We start from the raw sequence: 24,844 nt of genomic DNA, 5'->3' as shown, positions 1-24,844 counted from the left end.
CATGTGGTCTGCTCATGCTTATGCTCCTCTTCTGTGCTTCCCATGTGCCACTACCCACATGTCCTCTGGTTTTGGCTTTCTTCGGCCCCTAGGCCACCCCCCACATGCGTCCTGGCTGTAGCACTGTGCGTCCTGCGGGCCACCCTTCGAAAGCCCGCTGGCTGTGGCCTTGTATGTCCCATGGGAACACCCCCACTACTTACGTACTAACAGAGGCACTGAGTTTTCTTCATATCTACCCTCTCGTTGTCTCCTGCATTCAGTGTTATTCTTTCCTTCTTTCTCCCTTGTGCGCTTCCTTTTGATTTGTGTTTTGATGGTCCTTACCCTCTTCCTCTGTGAATCCCATGGGCCACTATTCACCTGTCCTCTGGCTTTGGAACTGTGCGTCCCGTAGGCCACCCCCCACATGCCTCCTGGCTGTGTCCTTGTGCGTCCTGCAGGCCACCCCTAAAAAGCCCATTGGCTGTGGCTTAATATGTCCTATGGGAACCAACCCACTCCTTCCACAATATCAGCGGCACTGTGTTTACTGGCTAACTGTCCACTCCTTCTTTCCCATTGTTAACGATACTCTATCCTGCTTTTTCCCATGTGGTCTGCTCATCCTTATGCTCCTCTTCTGTGCTTCCCATGTGCCACTACCCACATGTCCTCTGGTTTTGGTTTTCTTCGTCCCATAGGCCACCCCCCACATGCCTCCTGGCTGTGTCCTTGTGCGTCTTGCGGGCCACCCCTAAAAAGCCCATTGGCTGTGGCTTTATGTGTCCTATGGGAACCACCCAATTCCTTCCATAATATTTGCTGCACTGTGTTTACTGTTTGTCCCTCCACTCCTTCTTCTCTACTGTTAACGATACTCTATCTTGCTCTTTCCCATGTGATCTGCTCATCCTTATGCTCCTCTTCTGTGCTTCCCATGTGCCACTACCCACATGTCCTCTGGATTTGGCTTTCTTCGTCCCGTAGGCCACCCCCCACATGCGTCCTGACTGTGGCTCTGTGCGTCCTGCGGGACACCCTTCGAAAGCCCACTGGCTGTGGCCTTGTATGTCCCATGGGAACACCCCCACTACTCACGTACTAACAAAGGCGCTGAGTTTCCTTCATATCTACCCTCTTTTTGTCTCCCGCTGTCAGTGTTATTCTTTTCTTCTTTCTCCCTTGTGCGCTTCCTTTTGATTTGTGTTTTGATGGTCCTTACCCTCTTCCTCTGTGAATCCCATGGGCCACTATTCACCTGTCCTCTGGCTTTGGAACTGTGCGTCCCGTAGGCCACCCCCCACATGCCTCCTGGCTGTGTCCTTGTGCGTCCTGCGGGCCACCCCTAAAAAGCCCATTGGCTGTGGCTTAATATGTCCCATGGGAACCACCCCACTCCTTCCACAATATCAGCGGCACTGTGTTTACTGGCTATCTGCACACTCCTTCTTTCCCATTGTCAACGATACTCTATCTTGCTTTTTCCCATGTGGTCTGCTCATCCTTATGCTCCTCTTCTGTGCTTCCCATGTGCCACTACCCACATGTCCTCTGGTTTTGGCTTTCTTCGGCCCGTAGGCCACCCCCCACATGCGTCCTGGCTGTGGCACTGTGCGTCCTGCGGGCCACCCTTCGAAATCCCACTGGCTGTGGCCTTGTATGTCCCATGGGAACACCCCCACTACTTACGTACTAACAGAGGCACTGAGTTTTCTTCATATCTACCCTCTCCTTGTCTCCTGCATTCAGTGTTATTCTTTCCTTCTTTCTCCCTTGTGCACTTCCTTTTGATTTGGGTTTTGCTGGTCCTTACCCTCTTCCTCTGTGAATCCCATGGGCCACTATTCACCTGTCCTCTGGCTTTGGAACTGTACGTCCCGTAGGCCACCCCCCACATACCTCCTGGCTGTGTCATTGTGCGTCCTGCGGGCCTCCCCTAAAAAGCCCATTGGCTGTGGCTTAATATGTCCCATGGGAACCACCCCACTCCTTCCACAATATCAGCAGCACTGTGTTTACTGGCTAACTGCCCACTCCTTCTTTCCCATTGTCAACGATACTCTATCCTGCTTTTTCCCATGTGGTCTGCTCATCCTTATGATCCTCTTCTGTGCTTCCCATGTGTCACTACCCACATGTCCTCTGGTTTTGGCTTTCTTCGTCCCATAGGCCACCCCCCACATGCGTCCTGGCTGTGGCCCTGTGCGTCCTGCGGGACACCCTTCGAAAGCCCACTGGCTGTGGCCTTGTATGTCCCATGGGAACACCCCCACTACTCACGTACTAACAGAGGCACTGAGTTTTCTTCATATCTACCCTCTCCTTGTCTCCTGCAGTCAGTGTTATTCTTTCCTTCTTTCTCCCTTGTGCGCTTCTTTTTGATTTGTGTTTTGCTGTTCCTTACCCTCTTCCTCTGTGAATCCCATGGGCCACTATTCACCTGTCCTCTGGCTTTGGAACTGTGCGTCCCGTAGGCCACCCCCCACATGCCTCCTGGCTGTGTCCTTGTGCGTCCTGCGGGCCACCCCTAAAAAGCCCATTGGCTGTGGCTTAATATGTCCCATGGGAACCATCCCACTCCTTCCACAATATCAGCGGCACTGTGTTTACTGGGTATCTGCCCACTCCTTCTTTCCCAATGTCAACGATACTCTATCCTGCTTTTTCTCATGTGGTCTGCTTATCCTTATGCTCCTCTTCTGTGCTTCCCATGTGCCACTACCCACATGTCCTCTGATTTTGGCTTTCTTCGGCCCGTAGGCCACCCCCCACATGCGTCCTGGCTGTGGCACCGTGCGTCCTGCGGGCCACCCTTCGAAAGCCCACTGGCTGTGGCCTTGCATGTCCCATGGGAACACCCCCATTACTCACGTACTAACAGAGGCACTGAGTTTCCTTCTTATCTACTCTCTTCTTGTCCCCCACTGTCAGCGTTATTCTTTCCTGCTTTCTCCCTTGTGCGCTTCTTTTTGATTTGTGTTCTGCTCTTCCTCACCCTCTTCCTCTGTGGATCCCATGGGCCACTATTCACCTGTCCTCTGGCTTTGGAACTGTGCGTCCCGTAGGCCACCCCCCACATGCCTCCTGGCTGTGTCCTTGTGCGTCCTTTCGGGCCGCCCCTAAAAAGCCCATTGGCTGTGGCTTTATGTGTCCTATGGGAACCACCCAATTCCTTCCATAATATTTGCTGCACTGTGTTTACTGTTTGTCCCTCCACTCCTTCTTCTCTACTGTTAACGATAGTCTATCCTGCTCTTTCCCATGTGATCTGCTCATCCTTATGCTCCTCTTCTGTGCTTCCCATGTGCCAGTACCCACATGTCCTCTGGATTTGGCTTTCTTCGTCCCATAGGCCACCCCCCACATGCGTCCTGACTGTGGCTCTGTGCGTCCTGCGGGACACCCTTCGAGAGCCCACTGGCTGTGGCCTTGTATGTCCCAAGGGAACACCCCCACTACTCCCGTACTAAAAGAGGCACTGAGTTTCCTTCATATCTACCCTCTTTTTGTCTCCCGCTGTCAGTGTTATTCTTTTCTTCTTTCTCCCTTGTGCGCTTCTTTTTGATTTGTGTTTTGCTCTTCCTTATCCTCTTCCTCTGTAGATCCCATGGGCAACTATTCACCTGTCCTCTGGCTTTGGAACTGTGCGTCCCGTAGGCCACCCCCCACATACCTCCTGGCTGTGTCCTTGTGCGTCCTATGGGCCACCCCTAAAAAGCCCATTGGCTGTGGCTTAATATGTCCCATGGGAACCACCCCACTCCTTCCACAATATCAGCGGCACTGTTTTTACTGGCTAACTGTCCACTCCTTCTTTCCCATTGTTAACGATACTCTATCCTGCTTTTTCCCATGTGGTCTGCTCATCCTTATGCTCCTCATCTGTGCTTCCCATGTGCCACTACCCACATGTCCATGGTTTTGGCTTTCTTCATCCCGTAGGCCACCCCCCACATGCATCCTGGCTGTGGCCCTGTGCGTCCTGCGGGACACCCTTCGAAAGACCACTGGCTGTGGCCTTGTTGTCCCATGGAAACATCCCCACTACTCACATAGTAAAAGAGACACTGAGTTTCCTTCTTATGTACTCTCTCATTGTCCTTCACTGTCAGCGTTATTCTTTCCTGCTTTCTCCCTTGTGCGCTTCTTTTTGATTTGTGTTCTGCTCTTCCTCACCTTCTTCCTCTGTGGATCCCATGGGCCACTATTCACCTGTCCTCTGGCTATGAAACTGTGCGTACCATAGGCCACCCCCTACATGCCTCCTGGCTGTGTCCTTGTGCGTCCTGTGGGCCACCCTTCAAAAGCCCACTGGCTGTGGCCTTGTATGTCCCATGGGAACACCCCCACTACGCACATACTAATAGAGACACTGAGTTTCCTTCTTATCTACTCTCTCCTTGTCCCCCGCTGTCAGCGTTATTCTTTCCTGCTTTCTCCCTTGTGCGCTTCTTTTTGATTTGTGTTCTGCTCTTCCTCACCTTCTTCCTCTGTGGATCCCATGGGCCACTATTCAACTGTCCTCTGGCTTTGGAACTGTGCGTCCCGTAGGCCACCCCCCACATGCCTCCTGGCTGTGTCCTTGTGCGTCCTGCGGGCCACCCCTAAAAAGCCCATTGGCTGTGGCTTTATGTGTCCTATGGGAACCACCCAATTCCTTCCATAATATTTGCTGCACTGTGTTTACTGTTTGTCCCTCCACTCCTTCTTCTCTACTGTTAACGATACTCTATCCTGCTCTTTCCCATGTGATCTGCTCATCCTTATGCTCCTCTTCTGTGCTTCCCATGTGCCACTACCCACATGTCCTCTGGATTTGGCTTTCTTCGTCCCGTAGGCCACCCCCCACATGCGTCCTGACTGTGGCTCTGTGCGTCCTGCGGGACACCCTTCGAAAGCCCACTGGCTGTGGCCTTGTATGTCCCATGGGAACACCCCCACTACTCACGTACTAACAAAGGCGCTGAGTTTCCTTCATATCTACCCTCTTTTTGTCTCCCGCTGTCAGTGTTATTCTTTTCTTCTTTCTCCCTTGTGCGCTTCCTTTTGATTTGTGTTTTGATGGTCCTTACCCTCTTCCTCTGTGAATCCCATGGGCCACTATTCACCTGTCCTCTGGCTTTGGAACTGTGCGTCCCGTAGGCCACCCCCCACATGCCTCCTGGCTGTGTCCTTGTGCGTCCTGCGGGCCACCCCTAAAAAGCCCATTGGCTGTGGCTTAATATGTCCTATGGGAACCAACCCACTCCTTCCACAATATCAGCGGCACTGTGTTTACTGGCTAACTGTCCACTCCTTCTTTCCCATTGTTAACGATACTCTATCCTGCTTTTTCCCATGTGGTCTGCTCATCCTTATGCTCCTCTTCTGTGCTTCCCATGTGCCACTACCCACATGTCCTCTGGTTTTGGCTTTCTTCGTCCCATAGGCCACCCCCCACATGCGTCCTGGCTGTGGCCCTGTGCGTCCTGCGGGACACCCTTCGAAAGCCCACTGGCTGTGTCCTTGTGCGTCCTGCGGGCCACCCCTAAAAAGCCCATTGGCTGTGGCTTAATATGTCCCATGGGAACCACCCCACTCCTTCCACAATATCAGCAGCACTGTGTTTACTGGCTAACCAACCCACTCCTTCCACAATATCAGCGGCACTGTGTTTACTGGCTAACTGTCCACTCCTTCTTTCCCATTGTTAACGATACTCTATCCTGCTTTTTCCCATGTGGTCTGCTCATCCTTATGCTCCTCTTCTGTGCTTCCCATGTGCCACTACCCACATGTCCTCTGGTTTTGGCTTTCTTCGTCCCATAGGCCACCCCCCACATGCGTCCTGGCTGTGGCCCTGTGCGTCCTGCGGGACACCCTTCGAAAGCCCACTGGCTGTGGCCTTGTATGTCCCAAGGGAACACCCCCACTACTCACGTACTAACAGAGGCACTGAGTTTTCTTCATATCTACCCTCTCCTTGTCTCTTGCAGTCAGTGTTATTCTTTCCTTCTTTCTCCCTTGTGCGCTTCTTTTTGATTTGTGTTTTGCTGTTCCTTACCCTCTTCCTCTGTGAATCCCATGGGCCACTATTCACCTGTACTCTGGCTTTGGAACTGTGCGTCCCGTAGGCCACCCCCCACATGCCTCCTGGCTGTGTCCTTGTGCGTCCTACGGGCCACCCCTAAAAAGCCCATTGGCTGTGGCTTAATATGTCCCATGGGAACCACCCCACTCCTTCCACAATATCAGCGGCACTGTGTTTACTGGCTAACTGTCCACTCCTTCTTTCCCATTGTTAACGATACTCTATCCTGCTTTTTCCCATGTGGTCTGCTCATCCTTATGCTCCTCTTCTGTGCTTCCCATGTGCCACTACCCACATGTCCTCTGGTTTTGGTTTTCTTCGTCCCATAGGCCACCCCCCACATGCGTCCTGGCTGTGGCCCTGTGCGTCCTGCGGGACACCCTTCGAAAGCCCACTGTCTGTGGCCTTGTATGTCTCATGGGAACACCCCCACTACTCACATACTAATAGAGACACTGAGTTTCCTTCTTATCTACTCGCTCCTTGTCCCCTACTGTCAGCGTTATTCTTTCCTGCTTTCTCCCTTGTGCGCTTCTTTTTGTTTTGTGTTCTGCTCTTCCTTACCCTCTTCCTCTGTGGATCCCTTGGGCCACTGTTCACCTGTCCTCTGGCTTTGGAATTGTGCGTCCCGTAGGCCACCCCCCACATGCCTCCTGGCTGTGTCCTTGTGCGTCCTGCGGGCCACCCCTAAAAAGCCCATTGGCTGTGGCTTAATATGTCCCATGGGAACCACCCCACTCCTTCCACAATATCAGCGGCACTGTGTTTACTGGCTATCTGCCCACTCCTTCTTTCCCATTGTCAACGATACTCTATCTTGCTTTTTCCCATGTGGTCTGCTCATGCTTATGCTCCTCTTCTGTGCTTCCCATGTGCCACTACCCACATGTCCTCTGGTTTTGGCTTTCTTCGGCCCCTAGGCCACCCCCCACATGCGTCCTGGCTGTGGCACTGTGCGTCCTGCGGGCCACCCTTCGAAAGCCCGCTGGCTGTGGCCTTGTATGTCCCATGGGAACACCCCCACTACTTACGTACTAACAGAGGCACTGAGTTTTCTTCATATCTACCCTCTCCTTGTCTCCTGCATTCAGTGTTATTCTTTCCTTCTTTCTCCCTTGTGCGCTTCCTTTTGATTTGTGTTTTGATGGTCCTTACCCTCTTCCTCTGTGAATCCCATGGGCCACTATTCACCTGTCCTCTGGCTTTGGAACTGTGCGTCCCGTAGGCCACCCCCCACATGCCTCCTGGCTGTGTCCTTGTGCGTCCTGCGGGCCACCCCTAAAAAGCCCATTGACTGTGGCTTTATATGGTCCATGGGAACCACCCCACTCCTTCCACAATATCAGCGGCACTATGTTTACTGGGTATCTGCCCACTCCTTCTTTCCCATTGTCAGCGATACTCTATCCTGCTTTTTCTCATGTGGTCTGCTCATCCTTATGCTCTTCATCTGTGCTTCCCATGTGCCACTACCCACATGTCCATGGTTTTGGCTTTCTTCATCCCGTAGGCCACCCCCCACATGCATCCTGGCTGTGGCCCTGTGCGTCCTGCGGGACACCCTTCGAAAGCCCACTGGCTGTGGCCTTGCATGTCCCATGGGAACACCCCCACTACTCACATACTAATAGAGACACTGAGTTTCCTTCTTATCTACTCTCTCCTTGTCCCCCACTGTCAGCGTTATTCTTTCCTGCTTTCTCCCTTGTGCGCTTCTTTTTGATTTGTGTTCTGCTCTTCCTCACCCTCTTCCTCTGTGGATCCCATGGGCCACTTTTCACCTGTCCTCTGGCTTTGGAATTGTGCGTCCCGTAGGCCACCCCCCACATGCCTCCTGGCTGTGTCCTTGTGCGTCCTGCGGGCCACCCCTAAAAAGCCCATTGGCTGTGGCTTTATATGGCCCATGGGAACCACCCCACTCCTTCCACAATATCAGCGGCACTGTGTTTACTGGCTAACTGCACACTCCTTCTTTCCCATTGTCAACGATACTCTATCTTGCTTTTTCCCATGTGGTCTGCTCATCCTTATGCTCCTCTTCTGTGCTTCCCATGTGCCACTACCCACATGTCCTCTGGTTTTGGCTTTCTTCAGCCTGTATGCCACCCCCCACATGCGTCCTGGCTGTGGCATTGTGCGTCCTTCGGGCCACCCTTCGAAAGCCCACTGGCTGTGGCCTTGTATGTCCCATGGGAACAGCCCCACTACTCACATACTAATAGAGACACTGAGTTTCCTTCTTATCTACTCTCTCCTTGTCCCCCACTGTCAGCGTTATTCTTTCCTGCTTTCTCCCTTGTGCGCTTCTTTTTGATTTGTGTTCTGCTCTTCCTCACCCTCTTCCTCTGTGGATCCCATGGGCCACTGTTCACCTGTCCTCTGGCTTTGGAATTGTGCGTCCCGTAGGCCACCCCCCACATGCCTCCTGGCTGTGTCCTTGTGCGTCCTGCGGGCCACCCCTAAAAAGCCCATTGGCTGTGGCTTTATATGGCCCATGGGAACCACCCCACTCCTTCCACAATATCAGCGGCACTGTGTTTACTGGGTATCTGCCCACTCCTTCTTTCCCATTGTCAACGATACTCTATCCTGCTTTTTCTCATGTGGTCTGCTCATCCTTATGCTCCTCTTCTGTGCTTCCCATGTGCCACTACCCACATGTCCTCTGATTTTGGCTTTCTTCGGCCCGTAGGCCACCCCCCACATGCGTCCTGGCTGTGGCACTGTGCGTCCTGCGGGCCACCCTTCGAAAGCCCACTGGCTGTGGCCTTGCATGTCCCATGGGAACACCCCCACTACTCACATACTAATCGAGACACTGAGTTTCCTTCTTATCTACTCTCTCCTTGTCCCCCACTGTCAGCGTTATTCTTTTCTGCTTTCTCCCTTGTGCGCTTCTTTTTGATTTGTGTTCTGCTCTTCCTCACCCTCTTCCTCTGTGGATCCCATGGGCCACTATTCACCTGTCCTCTGGCTTTGGAACTGTGCGTCCCGTAGGCCACCCCCCACATGCCTCCTGGCTGTGTCCTTGTGCGTCCTGCGGGCCACCTCTAAAAAGCCCATTGGCTGTGGCTTTATGTGTCCTATGGGAACCACCCAATTCCTTCCATAATATTTGCTGCACTGTGTTTACTGTTTGTCCCTCCACTCCTTCTTCTCTACTGTTAACGATACTCTATCCTGCTCTTTCCCATGTGATCTGCTCATCCTTATGCTCCTCTTCTGTGCTTCCCATGTGCCAGTACCCACATGTCCTCTGGATTTGGCTTTCTTCGTCCCATAGGCCACCCCCCACATGCATCCTGACTGTGGCTCTGTGCGTCCTGCGGGACACCCTTCGAAAGCACACTGGCTGTGGCCTTGTATTTCCCATGGGAACACCCCCACTACTCACATACTAATAGAGACACTGAATTTCCTTCATATCTACCCTCTGTTTGTCTCCCGCTGTAAGTGTTATTCTTTACTTCTTTCTCCCTTGTGCGCTTCTTTTTGATTTGTGTTTTGCTGTTCCTTACCCTCTTCCTCTGTGAATCCCATGGGCCACTATTCACCTGTCCTCTGGCTTTGGAACTGTGCGTACCGTAGGCCACCCCCCACATGCCTCCTGGCTGTGTCTTTGTGCGTCCTGCGGGCCACCCCTAAAAAGCCTATTGGCTGTGGCTTTGTGTCCTATGGGAACCACCCCAATCCTTCCATAATATTTGCTGCACTGTGTTTACTGTCTATCCCTCCCCTCCTTCTCTACTATCAACGATACTCTATCCTGCTCCTTCCCATGTGGTTTGCTCATCCTTACCCTCCTCTTCCGTCCTTCTCATGGGCCACTACCCACGTGTTCTGTGGCTTTGGCCCTCTTCGTCCCGTAGGCCACCTCCCACATGCGTCCTGGCTGTGGCCCTGTGCGTCCTGCGGGCCACCCTTAGAAAGCCCACTGGCTGTGGCCTTGTATTTCCCATGGGAACACCCCCACTACTCACATACTAATAGAGACACTGAATTTCCTTCATATTTACCCTCTCCTTGTCTCCTGCAGTCAGTGTTATTCTTTCCTTCTTTCTCCGTTTTGCACTTATTTTTGATTTGTGTTTTGCTCTTCCTCGCCCTCTTCCTCTGTGGATTCCATGGGCCACTATTCACCTGTCCTCTGGCTTTGGAACTGTGCGTCCCATAGGCCACCCCCCACATGCCTCTTGGCTGTGTTCTTTTGCGTCCTGCGGGCCACCCCTAAAAGCCCATTGGCTCCCTCCACTTCCACCCACCTGCTGGCTCTGTCCTTTTGCATCCCATGGCCCTCCTTACTGGCACCAAAGTGTCCTGCTGTGTTCCCCTGTCCTTCCCTGCTGGCAGTGGCACTGTGTCTCTCATTTTCTCTTGTGTGTCCTTCTCTTCCCCCACCCTCTTCCTATGCGTATCCTGTGGGCCACTCTCCACACGCCTCCTGGCTTTGACTCTGTGTCTTGCGGGCCATCTCCCATGTTCTTGCTTGCTCTGGCCCTGTGCATCCCGCAGTCCACCCCACATGTGTTGGCTGGCTATGACACTGTGAATCCCGTAGTCCAGAGGTCCCAAACACCGGGCCGCGGACCAGTACTGGGCCATTTATCACTTGGTGCCCAGTCACTGGGGATTTCTCTCTGGCTAGTTGGTGTCACAGAAGCTCCTATGCGGCCTGTAATACATAGCATAGGAGCATCGGCAGACACCTGGTACACAACTTGTTTTATAGAGTGATTTGCTTGTGTAGCCTACACCAGCATATCACTTTCCATTTACCTACAAGATATGTTCTATGACATAGAATATGCAGACATCTTGTGTGTCAGAACAGATCCTGGCAGATGCATTAATACTAGCTAAATCTATGTTACTGCTGAAACCTTCACTTTGGTGCTGCTGGTGCCGGGGAACAGAAGATGCGCACATCCTGTGTGCAAGAACAGATCGGTGGAGAGCTGCATTAGTGACGCTGGGTTCACACCAGCTCCCGATTTCCGTTTCCAGGTTTCCGTCTTCTGCCAGCAAAAGACGGAAACTAGGCAGACGTGTCCGGCCGTGAGCGCCGGTGAGCGCTTTGTGCTATCTACGGCTAAACCTTTTTTTTTTTTTTTTTTATAACCAGACACAAAGTCCTGCATGTCCGACTTTGTTTCCGGTTAAAAAAGAATGGTTTCGCCATGGAGAGGTAATATTACCTATGGGAGGCAATACTAGGGCACTATTGAAGTAATAGTACCCCCTCCCCCCCCCCCCCACGTTAATAACATTACCTGTGGGGGGAGACTATTAGGACACTATTACAATTAGAATGCTCCCTCAACAACTAATAACTAGAGATGAGCGAACAGTGTTCTATCGAACACATGTTCGATCGGATATCAGAGTGTTCGCTATGTTCGAATCGAATCGAACACCGCGTGGTAAAGTGCGCCAAAATTCGATTCCCCTCCCACCTTCCCTGGCGCCTTTTTTGCACCAATAACAGTGCAGGGGAGGTGGGACAGGAACTACGACACCGGGGGCATTGAAAAAAATTGGAAAAAGTCATTGGCTGCCGAAATCAGGTGACCTCCATTTTAGACGAATAGTGGATTTCAAATCCGGGTCATATGAGAATGTGAACTTTGTGACTAAGAGACAGGGATAGCTGTACAGGCAGGGATAGCTAGGGATAACCTTTATTTAGGGGGGAATGTTATTAAAAATAACTTTTTGGGGCTCTATCGGGTGTGTAATTGTGATTTTTGTGAGATAAACTTTTTCCCATAGGGATGCATTGGCCAGCGCTGATTGGCCAGAGTACGGAACTCGACCAATCAGCGCTAGCTCTGCTGGAGGAGGCGGAGTCTAAGATCGCTCCACACCAGTCTCCATTCAGGTCCGACCTTAGACTCCGCCTCCTCCAGCAGAGCCAGCGCTGATTGGCCGAATTCCGTACTCTGGCCAATCAGCACTGGCTAATGCATTGTATTGGCGTGATGAAGCAGTGCTGAATGTGTGTGCTTAGCACACACATTCAGCTCTACTTCATCAGGCTAATAGAATGCATTGGCCAATCAGCGCTGGCCAATGCATTGTATTAGCTTGATGAAGCAGAGTGTGCACAAGGGTTCAAGCGCACCCTCGGCTCTGATGTAGCAGAGCCGAGGGTGCACTTGAACCCTTGTGCAGCCTCGGCTCTGCTACATCAGAGCCGAGGGTGCACTTGAACCCTTGTGCACCCTCGGCTCTGCTACATCAGAGCCGAGGGTGCGCTTGAACCCTTGTGCACACTCTGCTTCATCAAGCTAATAGAATGCATTGGCCAGCGCTGATTGGCCAATGCATTCTATTAGCCCGATGAAGTAGAGCTGAATGTGTGTGCTAAGCACACACATTCAGCACTGCTTCATCACGCCAATACAATGCATTAGCCAGTGCTGATTGGCCAGAGTACGGAATTCGGCCAATCAGCGCTGGCTCTGCTGGAGGAGGCGGAGTCTAAGGTCGGACCTGAATGGAGACTGGTGTGGAGCGATCTTAGACTCCGCCTCCTCCAGCAGAGCCAGCGCTGATTGGTCGAGTTCCGTACTCTGGCCAATCAGCGCTGGCCAATGCATTCTATTAGCCCGATGAAGTAGAGCTGAATGTGTGTGCTTAGCACACACATTCAGCTCTACTTCATCGGGCTAATAGAATGCATTGGCCAATCAGCGCTGGCCAATGCATTCTATTAGCGTGAACTGAGTTTGCACAGGGGTTCTAGTGCACCCTCGGCTCTGCTACATCAGATTGCTACATCTGATGTAGCAGTGCCGAGTGTGCATCAGATGTGTAGTTGAGCAAAACTGACTCAGCACTGCTAAGTCTGCATTCGCATAGGAATGCATTGGCCAGCCTTCGGCCAATCAGCGCTGGCTCTGCCGGAGGAGGCGGAGTCTAAGGTCGGACCTGAATGGAGACTGGTGTGGAGCGATCTTAGACTCCGCCTCCTCCAGCAGAGCCAGCGCTGATTGGTCGAGTTCCGTACTCTGGCCAATCAGCACTGGCCAATGCATTTCTATGGGGAAAAGTTAGCTTGCAAAAATCGCAAACTGACAGGGATTTCCATGAAATAAAGTGACTTTTATGCCCCCAGACATGCTTCCCCTGCTGTCCCAGTGTCATTCCAGGGTGTTGGTATCATTTCCTGGGGTTGTCATAGTGGACTTGGTGACCCTCCAGACACGAATTTGGGTTTCCCCCTTAACGAGTATATGTTCCCCATAGACTATAATGGGGTTCGAAACCCATTCGAACACTCGAACAGTGAGCGGCTGTTCGAATCGAATTTCGAACCTCGAACATTTTAGTGTTCGCTCATCTCTACTAATAACAGTCCTCACACAGATAATGTTATTAACAGGGGAGCACCATTACTATAATAGTACCCACCACAGGTAACAGCCCCCTGTGGGGGGAATGTTATTAACTGTTATAGTAACCCTAATGGCGCTAATTTCCCTCCCTTCCCCGCCAAAACACTGCCCCCGAAGTCCTGCCCCCTGCTGGGCCACAGGAACATTGACCTACATATAAGTGGTCCTCGGTAGAAAAAGGATGGGGACTGTTGCCATAGTCCATCCCCTATGCTTTCCCCACCCACTATCAGTGGCATTGTGTTTACTGCTTATCCCCCCCTCCCCCATTGCTCCTCCTTCACTGGTAGCTGTACTGTTTGTCCTGCTCTTCCCAACCCAATGACTTTGGCCCTGGACGTTCATGCAAACCACCCGACACATTCCTGCTGGCTGTGGCCCTGTCCGTCCCACAGACCACCCCTAATGCATCCGCCGGCTGTGGCCCTTTATGTCATGTGTCTAGCACTCCACCCCACCCTTCCTCCTCCACCAGCAATGACAATGTGTTTTTGCTTCCGCCACCCACCTCAAAGTACCCACAGGTACCCCGCAGGTAGTTGTCAGGGAAAAAGAGAAAACTGAGTTATATAACAGTGTTCCTCTATATCAACACATGACAGCTCCTAGGCATCCAAAAAGAGTGGGGGAGGACGACTTCTAAGTGGAGACACAAATCCTGGTGGTGGAGCATTGGGAGGTCAGGCTGCAGCTTCTCTCTCTGCTCCAGAAAGAATAGTGATTTCATCCCACATTAGAAAGGAGTTTTTTGCAGCACACAGGCAGCCTGGGAATAGATTTCTCTGCAAACTAAATTGTCTCATTCCCCAGTCCCATGCAGAGACATTTGAGTGGTTCACCTACTTCCTACATGTCAACTCCCTGGACTTTGTCCTAAAGGACCTTAGAGGGTTACCAGCTGGACTTTGGGCTACTGACAGCATGGCCATAGATCTCCTAAAAGACTGCCCTTAAGGAAATGTATTCCTTAAACCTGGGTTAGAGTCCTCCAAAGTACAGCAGTAGTCATTATCCAGAGAGGAGGGTATTAGGCCTCTGATACCAGTAGTTTTGACTTCATTTACTGTATCAGAGGGAAACACAACTTCTGGCCTTCCTTTCTTGCCTTTGGGCTGTGGCAGCCACTGCGGAAAAACTTATCCCAGTGAATCAACTGATGATATCTGATATCTCATTCTCTACATGCAGGACTAAGGTGTCTGTACAAAGCCATAATTCATTTGCAGCGGGAGAATCTACGTACCCAATATCAAGTGCGCTCCATCTTCAGTTTTTGTTTTTATGATGAAAATAAAAACCTGTATGTCTAATAGAAGTGTGAGACAGCTTACCGAGTACCGAGACAGCTCGGCTACAGGTAATAACAATGCCATGCTGCTCACCCACCATATGATGTGCACCGCTGCACTACCTAAACCCACCGCTACACTCTATATGACAAGTGAACAGCGTGGCTCCTGGAATTGTTATCATGACCTTTAGCCGCGCTGTCCTGGAAAAGCTGATCTGAAGAGGTCCTGGCTCTTGTACCCTTGCAGATGTAATATTTATGGCCTATCCTGAGTTGGTAGTTGTCATTGAACATTTACCATGACTAATGTTCAGGGGTGTAACCAGCAAAACCTGGGCCCCATAGCAAACTTTTGACTTGCCCCTCTCCTTCCCACACACACACGACATAGTGTCCCCTTTTCTGACCCCCTCACAGTATAACGCTCCATTTTGAGACCCTGTAATGTTCCAAATCGGCCTCCATACAGTATAATTTTCCATAAGGCCCCTCCACACAGTATAATGTCCCATAGTGGCCCCCCCTGCACAGTATATTGTCCCATAGCGGACACTCTGCACAATACAATGTCCCTTATCAGCCTCCATACAGTATAATGTCCTAAAGCAGCCCCTCCATACACTATAATGTACTATAGCAGCCCCTCCATACAGTACTATGTCCCATAGTGGCCCTTACTGTCTTCTTTACAGATATTGCAAAAATTTCAGATTCAGCAGAACCTGAAATTTTTTGGGCACACCATCCACAATCTATTATTATACTCTGGGGTCTATTCAATTCCCATAGTATAGTGATTGGAGGCCCAGGTGAGGTGAAATACAAAAAAACCCCAGTGTTACTCACCTTTCCTGGGCTCCTGCTTGACTCCAGTGTGACTTCACCTCAATGACATCGCAGACATGGGTTACGACTGTGTCATGATGCCGGCCTGACCCACATAATGTCTGTGACGTCACTAAAGAGGAATCCCACCGAAGCCCAGGTAGGTGTGTAACATTGGTTTTTATGTTCGCTCACCTATCCTGGGCCTCTGATCATTATCCTCATTGAAAACATTAAAGGGAACATTAAAGGGAATGTGTCTGCTAATGAGGTAGTAAAGAGAGTTGTGTCACATGGTCACATTATAGGAGGAGACATCTTGCTTTCTCCTTGCTCTACAGGATGTAGCTCAGCATATCTTCTCTTGAGGTCCTTTCTGATCTTCAGTCATCTGCCTTGGCAGTTTGGGATCTTAGTATGGAGACATGCTGAGCGACGATCTGTTGTTCCCAGGTTCTTGTTCCTCTACCTGACTACTATGTCTTATGGTGTGACACATGTCTCTAAAGGAGGGATGATTGAGTTAATGCAACCTCATTGGTCGCTCCTGGGTTTTCCTCCTCTGTATCCATCTATTCTCAACCATGATTGATGTGTTTAAAGCTCAATGTTGAAAAATCAGTGGAAGGTCCTCAAAAGCTCTGAATCTATTCCAAAGGTTCCAATCTGAATGACTAAAATGTGAAGTGTGTGAGGATGTGCTTGTGTGTGTGGATGTTGTATAGGGTGCGTAGAGACATGGCCAGTCTGGAAGGCAATAGCCACAACTACTGCAAGAAATACTGTCAGGATTATCTGTAGATTTGGTTCCCCAGAGATACTAGATAGTGATCAGGGTCTACGCTTACAGGTAATGCAGTGCACCATGGCAGACCTAGGTGTAAAGCGGCTTCACACAGCAGTGTCACACAGCTTTTCATCCTACTGCAAGTGGTATGGTTAACATTATAACTTTACACTGAAAAACAAAATCGCTAAAGTCTGTGAACAGACAGGGTTACAATGGACTGAAGGATTCATTCTGGCACTATGAGGCACACACCCTGCAAACCTCTGACCTTGTCCCCCTCTGAGATACTGTTCAGCCCCTAAGACTGGATTATATTTTCTTCATATTCCTCAGTTATTTTCAGCACATGGACCTTTGACCTATGTTGTGCGGTTACATTGGATACTGAATTACATAAGGAGGTCTTCTCTTCACTTCTGGATCCAGACACTTTGCATAGGCACCTCAGTCTACATGCTGGTGATTGGGAGTTGGTCGGGTGAAATCTTGTCAAGTTCTCACAACCTAGATGGGAAAGGCCTTTCCAGGTATTGCCTCCGTCAAGCTACAAGGCAAACCCACCTGGATCCATACCTCACTGCAAAAACATTCCACCCCGCTCTGTCCGGTGACACCTTCTGACTCGGAGTTTGCTCTAAGTGGATCTTCTGATTTGTTTTGAAGTTAAAGCGGAGGGTTTGTGGGCCATAATAAAACACCACCAATCCGCCAACATGGGAACTCAACCCCACTCTGTCCGGTGACACCTTCTGACTCGGAGTTTGCTCTAAGTGGATCTTCTGATTTGGTTGAAGTTAAAGCGGAGGGTTTGTGGGCCGTAATAAAACACCACCAATCTGCTGACATGGGAACTCACCACCATTGACAGTACAAAGTGCTGTATTGCAGATCTACAACTGCCCAGCTGGTTTTTCTTCAGCTTTCAGCCAAATAGCTGGGTGGAGATGAGACCTCTACTGCTTGTGATGTTACTTCCAATGTTCTCCAATGCTATCTGGATGGGAAATACTTGAAGAGACTTGAACTCATCTGACTGCCGGGTGTGTAGCCATGTGCCAACTACCACAATGGGGGGTTCTTATAATAGGGGCTCCTTTGAGCTCAGATTCTAACCAGAAATCCAACTAGATTATTACACATTTTGCTTTGAATTCTGCCATGATAACTGTAAGACTATAGACGAACGTCCAAACCTGTGTTGTAGTTTAGCCTCATATAACAATAGGTTAGAAGATTCACCTGGAAAGGGATTGCATTTTTATGGCTTTGTATAAACTCTGCATGGTTTTTATTAATAATGATAGATGAATCTTATTCTTCTATCTATTCTTATACTTTGTCCATAACTCTACTAGAATTGCAGTGTTTGAGCAGGTAGCAGTGATCATTTTATGTCTCTTTAGGCCCCTTGCACATGATCGTGTGCTAGTTCACTTTACCGTCTTGGTTTTTCTCGGATAGCTCACTGACCCATTTATTTCTGTCGTGTATTACACACTTCTGTATGCGGGCCGACTGTTTTGCAGCCATGCTTCCACGGCCGTATTCATTGCATGAAGTACAACTGGTGCACGTGCCATGCCGTTCCATCAGGCCCAGCAGCCCGCACACGGTAGTTTACAAGGGGTCTTACACAAACTAATCATTGATTCTCTAAGAGAATCCATATTTCTGTTTAGACCTCAGAATCTAGAAGTGGTTGTCTGTGGATTCAAAAGGTAATGGTAGAAGATTCTGTTTGGGCTGTGTGTGTGTGTGTCTATGGTGTGTTTGTGCAGGTAAATGTTGCACACAGTTCCTTGGTTCTTTCCTTAAACCAATTGTTGCATTAATAGCTTGTATTTTGATCTTTTATGTTGCATCTCGCCCTTTCATGTGCATTTGCAAGCAGTATACCTCCATCTCGTAGAAGCAACAGTCTGGTTTATGGATAATACGTGTTTATGTAATACATATGAAGGAGCTGATAAAGAAAAAGTCCTGGTAATTCCTTTATTGCTGACATTTGTACATGTGACATTTTGACGCTGGGTTCACACCAGCGTTTGGCACTCCGTATTAGGTTTGCGTCTTCTGCCGGCAGAACTGTGTCCGGTTAAATAAAACCAGTTTCCCTGTGGAGAGCATTAAACGCTCATCGGTGCTCGCGGCCGGACACTTTTCAAACCCATTCAAATGAATGGGTTTTAAAAATGACTGCAGGTTTCCGTCTCCTGCCCTATTTTGTGCAGGAAACGTAAACCAGCAGAACGGAGTCCCGGGCGCAGATGTGAACGAGCCCTGAGGTGAATGTTCATCTATGATCTAGTTAATTTGATATAAACGAGCCCAGAAAACATATTCCTTATACGGATACAATTACCAGCTATGTTTTCCCCATATTCTATTGTATATGATTTTCTGAATAGAATTCTGTTATATGCCCTGCATACATGTAACCCTATTACATACTACTCTGACATGTCATTACTGCCATGTTTTTGCTTATACTATATGTGGATATCTTTTGTTCGCTTGTGTTTGTGATATATGTGATAACTTTTTATACGTATATACTTCAATAAATTATATCTTGCGATTTTATATGTGTGGAATTTTCTTTTATGAGAAGGGTTTTCCATCAGCTGGAGGGACGTGGGTGACTTTAGTAGTGATCTAGTGGCAGATCATGGTTGCACTTCGGGTGTACAGGCTTTCCTGAATTTGCTGGCAAAGTCTGTTCTGATCTTTTTGAGGGTCAGAGTAGAGGTTTCTCCGATAGAGCAACAGAGCATTCCACTTGTGTCCATCTACACTATGTGAACAAAAGTATCCAGACACCCAAAAGACATACGTTTTTCATATTAGGTGCATTGTGCTGCCACCTACTGCCAGGTACTCCGTATCAGTGACCTCAGTAGACATTAGACATCGTGAGAGAGCAGAATGGGGGGGCTCCGCGGAACTCATGTACTTCAAACGTGGTCAGGTGATTGGGTGCCACACATCACAGAGGTCATTCAATGTCTTGAATGAATGGGTTTGAAAAGTGTCTGGTCATGAGTGTCGGTGAGCGTTTTATGCTCTCCGCGGCGAAACCATTTTTTTTAACCGGACACAAAGTCAGATATGCAGGACTTTGTGTCCAGTTTAAAAAAAATGGTTTTGCCGTGGAGAGCATAAAACGCTCAGGACCAGACACGGTCTGACAGGTTTCCGTTTTCTGTCTGCAGAAGATGGAAACCAGAGAATGGAGACCAGACGCTGGTGTGAACCCAGCGTAACAGGACTATCCCATGGGGAACCTACCTGTCAATACAAAGTGTATATGGATTGTCCCAGTACACTCTTTCCTGCCATGACAGGAGTAGTTGTCGTATGGCAGAATGTTTCCCACAATATACCAGCACTATGTCTATTGTATAATCTGCATTTCCTGTGTGCATACACTGTGTTCATTACTAGAGATGAGCAAGTAGTATTCGATCGAATACCTTGCTCCCATAGGAATGCGTGTAAGCGGCTGAACACCAAGAGGTTAAGCGCGGTGAATATTCGACGTGCTTAACCCCGACACCTACGAGGTCCTACAAAGGGAAGCTACCCATTTCCAACCCAAAGGCAGAGTACTAATATGCGGAGACCTCAGCGCACAGACAGGCACAGAGATAGACTACCCGCCCCCGACGACAACCCACATACCCACGGAAGTGAGATCCACCACCCAGAACCCACACAGACAAGAAGAAACAGCCAGGACAGAATTGCCAACAAGAGCAGGAAACAACTGCTGAACATGTGCTGAAGCCTAGGACTATACATAATGAATGGACGTATCAGAGGCGACTCAATAGGACGCTTCACACTAAACTCCCAAGTGGGCAACAGTGTGGTGGACTACGCCATTACAGACGCAGACCCGTCAGACATTGAAGACGTCACAATTGCACCTGACTCCCATCTATCAGACCACAACCAGATCCTACTTTACATGAGAACCACAAACAAAACACCTGCACAGGAGCCCCAACAGACCTGCCTCTACAACCTACCAAGACATTTCAAATGGGCCAACCACCAGGCCATGGAATATACCGACGCAACCAACCGACCCGAAATCAAGACACTGCTCACAAACTTCCATACAAACACCTCTCAGCCAGACCAACAGGGAGTCACCAGAGCTGTGAAGGATCTCAAGTACATCCTACAGACCACAGCAGAACTAGCAGGCCCGAAACAAACCAAACCCATAAGACAAACCAACAAACAGTCCCACAAATGGTTTGACAGCGACTGCAGAGCATTACGCCGTACCCTAAGAACAGCCTCCAACCAAAACCACAGAAACCCCAACAACAAGGAGGCGAGGGAAGCCTACGACAACCTGCGCAAGCAATACAATGGCACCCTCAGAGATAATAAAAAGAGGCACCTCTCCCACAAAATAGAGCAACTAGACGACTCCCTCAAAGACAACTCCAACTCATTCTGGGAGACCTGGCACCATATGGGTACAAATCCCAAGAAAAATTCCCTCTACATCCAAAACAGCAATATCTGGCTCAACTACTTCAGAGGTCTCTACAAAAACATCCCTGAAGAACACCTAACCCCAGAGCAGCAACAGATAATCACCAAACTGAGGGACATAGAGAAAGTCATCAAAGACTTCCAGAACCCTCTGGACTCACCAATCACCATAAAAGATATACAGGGAAAAATCGCCCTGCTGAAAGGCAAAAAGGCCAGCGGCCCTGACGGCATCCTACCAGAGATGATCAAACACAGCCCTCCAGCAATATACGCGGCACTGGCAAAACTATTCACCCTCGTCCTCAATGCAGGACACTTCCCCCAAGGCTGGAACAAAGGGCTCATAACCCCCATCTACAAGAATGGAGACCAATAGGACCCCAACAACTACAGAGGGATCTGCGTCAGCAGCACGCTGGGGAAACTGTTCAATAGCATCATCAATAACAGAATCCTCACCTTCCTCACACAACACGGGGTCCTCAGCAAGAGCCGAGCAGGGTTCATGCCAAACCACCGCACCACAGACCATATCTACACCCTGCACAGCCTCATCAAGACGCATGTCCACAACACCAGAAGAGGCAAGATATTTGCCTGCTTCGTGGACTTTAAGAAGGCGTTCAACTCAGTATGGCACCCAGGCCTGCTCCTAAAACTCCTAGAGAGTGGAATAGGAGGAAGAACGTACGATGTCATCAAGAGCTCCTACACTGGAAACCAGTGCAGTGTGAAGGTGAATGGGAAAAGGACAGTATACTTCCAACCGGCCCGAGGGGTCAGACAAGGCTGTAGCCTGAGCCCAACACTCTTCAACATCTACATCAATGAACTGGCTACAGCCCTAGAGGCATCACCAACCCCAGGCCTCACCTTGAAGAACCAGGAGGTGAAGTTCCTCCTACTCGTGTCCCCCACCGAGAAAGACCTCCAAGAAAGCCTGCCAGTGCTGGAAAAATTCAGCACCACATGGGCTCTACCCATAAACCACAAGAAGACCAAAGTCATGGTATTTCAGAAGAAGGGCCACAACAAAGCCCCCACCCCACAATTCATACTGAACGGCTCCACACTGGAGAAAACCAACAGCTACACCTACCTGGGGCTGGAGCTCAGCCAATCAGGGAGCTTCAAAGCAGCAATAGAAACCCTGAATGTAAAAGCCTGCAGAACCGTCTACGCCATAAGAAGACAACTGTACCATCTCAAACCACCGGTGAGGGTCTGGCTGAAATATTTGACGCAGTCATTGCCCCAATCCTCCTCTATGGCAGCGAGGTTTGGGGCCCAGCCACCTACCCAGACCAGCCCAACAGAGACATTCCACCTGGAGTTCTGCAAATACCTGCTCCATGTCCATCACAACACCTCCAACATGGCCTGCAGGGCAGAGCTAGACAGGCTCCCCCTATGGCTTACCATACAGAAGAGGACGCTAGCTTTCCAGGCGCACATCCAGGGGGGAAACCCCGACTCCTATCACCACCAAGCATGGCTAAGCCACAGAGACCTGAGCAAACCCAACACCCCCCAACCAAACAACAGCCAACCACCAAACCAAAAACACCACCAGATGACGACCACGGACGAAATAAAGGCAACCACAGAGGCAAACAAATAGCGGTACATTGAAGAATGGAGAAACTAAATAAATAACTCCAAGAAACTCACCATGTACCAATCCCTAAAAAGGGACTACACCATGGCCACCTACTTGGAGAGAACACGCCACCCTAACACAGACAAGCCCTGAGCCAGTACAGACTGAGTGCCCACAACCTAGCGATTGAAACGGGGCGGCACAGGCAGACGTACAAGCCACGGGAGAACAGACTGTGCCAACACTGCAACCAAGGGGCCCTAGAAGACGAGACCCACTTCCTGCTACACTGCACCAAATACTCAGCTGTGAGGGCCGTTTACTACCAAAGACTCTCTGCCCACATCCCAGACTTCACATCTGCAGACGAGAAGAGGAAACTCTACATCCTACTGGGAGAGGAGGAGGCCACTGTGGAGATCGCTGCCCAATACGTGTCCAGCTGCCACCAAACAAGAGGAAGATGAGACGCATGGACTATCAAACCACCCATTCCCCATGGCCTATTAAACCCCCCTAAGCCCCCCCCATCACCTGTCTACTCCATACCCACCGACACCCACACGCCCCAAACAAGAATGACGAGACCCTAAAGACACTCAAACCCACAGACCCCATACCCACCTCTCTCCACCACCCCCAACTTTCTTTTTGCTTTGGCAACACCAAATGTTTTATTCTTTGGTAATGCTAATAAAGCTCATTTGTATCTTGTATCTATTCGTTCTACTCTATCCATGTGCTACTCTGCTGAAACATATGTAGGTGCATGTGATGGTAGGATCCCAGTCACTCCAAACACTGCACGAGCTTCTACAAAGAAGCTTCTACCAAGCAGTGGTGAAGAATTTAGCTCAGCCTTCCTCTTATCAGGGGACAGGAAACCAGTCCAGCCATGTTCTAGAGATTCTAGTGTGCGAGGTAATAGCACCTGCTGCAACACCAAGCAGGATATCCAGTTATTATTCCTGCCAAATCTAGATGCTGCATGGAGAATCTCATGGCCCATGTAAAGTACAGATTCTCCTATAAGGACCCTTTACCAGACCATACAGAGGGGATAACAAGCACTTCTACTGCCTCCAAGAAGGAGTGAACCTGACAGAAAGGAGCATCTAGAAAGAAGCCTTTGTGAATTCCTAGACCTTAAAATAGACCTCTGGTATAAAGTAAGTCGATAGATAGATAGATAGATAGATAGATAGATAGATAGATAGATAGATAGATAGATAGATAGATAAGCAAGTGCAGCAAAAAAGAATTGAAAGTGCCAAACTTCAGCCCTTTATTGAAACAAATGCAACAGAAACATACCACTGACAAGTAAAGCATTTTTAAGAAAAACCAGGGGCAGCCTCTTCACCAGCTGTGAAATATCAAGGTCCTCCCTCTACATCCAAAGGAAAGTCCTCTACCTCCTCCTGTCTCAGAAAACCTTGTCCTCTACTATGATGACCCTGACGCAGGGAGGCAGATCTTTATCCTTCTCCAATTCCTCTTGCACCACCTCAGGACGGTGACAGCAACCAAGATGTAGTTATTTTATACTTCGTTGCTTAAGTGACAAATTGACAAACTTGCTGGTCTCCTCAAAGGGTTCAGAAAGCAACACACTTCCCTCATGAGCCTCCATGGCAGATTTCCAAATAACATATTGTCCCTGTGGTTTGTTTCATATGCCATGCCTTCACCTTACACACAGGATGGGGGCTGGAAGCAATGACTTGCCCTTTTGATGTTGGGAACAGGAAGTGGTCCAGAGACGAGGAACTGGATGAGGATGGATCCCATCTGGTGTTGGACTTGGGCCTGCACTAATACGGTGGAGCTAGCACCTGACCTGTCCTTTCCTGGACTGTGGCCACTGCCGCTCCAAACATTGATCTGGTAGCCGTGAAAGCCAAGTATTGCCCCAGCCTATAATTGCTTCTCACCTTGTTAGTGGTGTTATGTACCTTTCAACACACTGACATCCAAAGAAAGGTTCACATTCTCTGACATACGAAAATATAAATCAGGGAAAGCTTTCCTACAGAGAGAATGATGGCTGGGTATCTTCCATTGAGAGCAAGTACAAGTTGAGGAAAAGGGATACACAGATACTGGGATACTTGGTGCACTTATGTTGCTGTGCAAACCAAGAGGCTTGGTGTGTGCTATACTGCATAGGAGCACTGGTAACACTAATGTCTACACTTATCTATAATCCCTGCCTATGTACAGTCCGAAGACCCAGAATTCCATGAAGTATCTACGTAATTTACATTGTTCCACCTGCTTGCGGCAACCAGAGGGGGGAGGAGCAAGGTTTGGGTATTTTTAATGAACAAACAGGTAGATGGTTGACACGGGGTGTACACAATTGATATGTTGG

The sequence above is a fragment of the Leptodactylus fuscus genome, chromosome 7, assembly GCF_031893055.1.
Source record: "Leptodactylus fuscus isolate aLepFus1 chromosome 7, aLepFus1.hap2, whole genome shotgun sequence".
NCBI lineage: Eukaryota > Metazoa > Chordata > Amphibia > Anura > Leptodactylidae > Leptodactylus > Leptodactylus fuscus.
Note: the sequence above shows the minus strand (reverse complement) of the source record.